General features: G+C 39.4%; 1 long non-coding RNA gene across 1 annotated transcript; it reads right to left on the reverse strand.

Moving 5' to 3' along the window:
• Window positions 1-2,002: 2,002 nt before the first annotated feature.
• LOC145419671 (uncharacterized) lies at window positions 2,003-2,954 on the reverse strand. The gene is made up of 2 exons (XR_013900984.1): window positions 2,830-2,954; window positions 2,003-2,251 (listed from the first exon to the last, which is right to left on the reverse strand). It is a non-coding gene; the product is annotated as an uncharacterized LOC145419671 (long non-coding RNA).
• Between the last annotated feature and the right edge of the window lie 270 nt (window positions 2,955-3,224).

Below are 3,224 nucleotides of genomic sequence, written 5' to 3' on the forward strand. Positions count from 1 at the left end.
AGGAACAAATCACCAACAGGGTCATGGGCGACCAAGGATGGAGTGAAGGCTGGCCCAACAGGTAGTCTGTTGGGCCAGCCTTCACTGCTGAAAGTTGATGCTGGCTCTGATAGAAAGGTGTCAGAATACACAGAAGCCCCATACACAACAGAGTGACCATGCTGACCCCTATCCACCATCAAAAGCACTAACAATGGGCACATAAGCATTACAACTGGACCAGGGAGCAATGGAAGGTCACGTTTTCTTTTACATCATGTGGATGGCCAGGTGAGACAACCCTGCATATGCACTGTGATGTGATTGTCCTTGGGTCCTGCCATCCATGTGGATGTTGGTTTAACGCAGACCACCCTTTTATGGTAACCGTATTCCCTGATTGTTGTGGATCATGCACTCTACCACAAAGCAAAAATGGATCAGGAATGGTTTGAGGAGCATAACCATGAGTTTGAGGTATGAGTTGGTCTTCCAATCAAGCATCTGTGGGATGTGCTGGACAAACAAGTCCAATCCACTCGCCCCATTGCACAACTTAGAGGACTTAAAGGATTTGTTGCTAACTTGTTGGTGCCAGATACCAAAGCACACCGGGGGTCCAGCAGAGTTTGTGCCTGAATAGGTCTGGGCTGTTTTGGCAGCAAAAGTGGGACCAAGGCAATATTAGCCAGGTGGTCACAATGTTAGGCCTGATGGGTGTATTAACTCACATGAGCAAACTCAAGCGAAAAACACCAGACGTTCAACAAATTAGCGATGAAGCACGTGATGACATTTTATGAAAAACTGCAGACAAACCTAGTAAAACTGTGTTCTCTAAACATACAGAATCTCAGCTTGTGTGATTACGCCTGTAGATTTGTCTGGGTTCCTTCCTACTGTTCCTTCTCGTAACAGGACATGACAGATATGGAAAGACTGCTGGCCCTCTCACAGTACATTTGCACACACACACACACACTCAGGTCACTTTTTTCCATTAAAAAAAACTCCTCTCAGAAGGTACACATCCATCTCCAAGGATCCTTTTTATCCCCTACAGCCTTCACAGTAAAGGTGGAAACGACTTTGACATTTACAACATCTAACAGCCCTCAGCGAAACATAAACATGACAGATGGGACAAAGGCTAATATACATCCAGGTTTGCATGCAGAGATAGCATAGATAAAAATAGCACAAATGTGGATGCCAAATGCTCACCTAAGCTATTGGTCTGCACATGTAGACTCTTTTATCTAAAATAGGCTCCTTTACGTTTGATATGACGGAAGTTGTTCCCTTTTGTTGATCTTAGATGTAACACAAAGAATGTAACTATATTTCAAATTTCTGACAGTCAGTGCATGGTCATATTTAAGAATCAGCATCCCTTCAGCCTGAAAGTTATATTTACATGTCCTATATTGCATTACTAAGTTATTTTGTAATGTCATAAAAACTTGTGCATGTAAGCACAAGTTTGCCTTTTTGCTCCATTTTTGGTCTCCACCCCCTTCTGACGAAACTGTTCTGCTCTTTAAGTAACTAAATAAACCATCTATAAGCCAACTGTGTCTTTAACGGCTCGTTCACAATAGAGTGAAAATAGAACAGCAACCTCCTGTCAAAAAAATCTGAGGTTGTCTAGTAACTGAACTTATTTGTTTTCACATTTGGTGGCTGACTATAAGTACACAGCAAATCCAGCATGTCCAAATTAACACTGTCGGATTTGATTTCAACACTGTTAAAGTGTCTATATGGGTCCACACCAGAGAGTGTTAATTTAACTCTTTTTGGAGAGTTGGTACGTTAACTCTGATTTAGTGTTAAACACCAAATCTGTCTGGAGTTGATAATTTAACACTTGGTGTTAAGAGTTTATATATTAATTCTCAAAGAGTATTTTAGTTTAACTACGTAAGAGTTATCTTCTAATTCATTCTAAAAAGCGGGAATTTTACTGTTCTGAACTTCTAGAAATTTCTTTTGGAAATAAATATTTACTAAAAAGATGCAATGGTTTTTGAAAAACATTTATTCTGAACTGTGCACCACAATTTCAAAACATTTTCTGAAAGATGTAACAGTATGCATGTTCTCACTTTTATTAGAATTTTGTTTATCAAAAGGTCTGACATGGTAAATGCAAATAACAGCATTCTCATCACTTATTTCTTCAATACAATATGCATGTCCTTCATTCATCCCTTTGTGGAACTTCAGCGCACTTCTGCTCTCCCCCATATTCCATCTTCACAAGCATATCCTGTGCGGAGATTGAATAAAAATTAGTTGACACTAATTAATGGCACAAATAATCCAGTAAACAATTGCAGCACAGTAAAAAAAAAAGGAATCCTCTTTGAGCCATTACTTGTGTAAAGTATTTTCCCAAAAGACAAGGACACAGGCAACAGGTAATACTGAACTAAATGTAAAACCTCAACCTTTTTAATTTTTACCTAAACCGTGTGCACAAAACTCTGGAGGGATCTATGCTAACGTAGAATCCAGTCAGGACGTCTGCTACTGCTGTTTGCTCGTTTTTTTTATGGGCGATCGTTTTCAGGCTTCAAGTAGCACCATTATACCAACATTTCACATTCTAGACATTGTTTTAGGTGTATTTGACCAAAAGTTTGACTGAAAATTCACATGCAAGCTTTTTTCAAGGCTGTGGTATTTGCCTGCAAACAATACCTTTCAGCTAGCTAAAACAGAATATTATGCTATCAGCGAGCAACGTGGCTAATGCCTTTCACACAGCTTTGTCTCAACTCCAAAGAGCCACAGAAGTAAAAGCTCATAATAATAATTGAAACAATCTTTGAAAAAATGACTTACCAAGCATGGCAAACAACTCAAATATGTAGAGCAAAATGTTCTGAAACGGCTTCACTTCAGCTTCGATTGGAGCCGTGCTGGGGGCGGAGTCTGTGAATTTACTCTGTTGGTGTCATAGCCCGTCTAGGAGTTCAGAGTTAAGAGGTCAAGAGTTAATGTTTCCATTGTAACACCTCCAGATTTGACAGAGAAACACTCATTTTTAACACTCGATTTTAACTACTATCATTTTACACCTCAGAGTTACATTAAAAGAATGTGACTCTGCTTAGAGTAAAATTAACTCTACTTTTGCAAGAAGACTATTAACACCAAAACATTTAACACTTTTGAATTTGCTGTGTAGTTTTAGCAACCAACTGGCTCAACAGCCTCAACCTCTGGGTGACCACCCA

Source organism: Astatotilapia calliptera, chromosome 13 (assembly GCF_964374335.1).
Source record: "Astatotilapia calliptera chromosome 13, fAstCal68.1, whole genome shotgun sequence".
Classification (NCBI taxonomy): Eukaryota; Metazoa; Chordata; class Actinopteri; order Cichliformes; family Cichlidae; genus Astatotilapia; species Astatotilapia calliptera.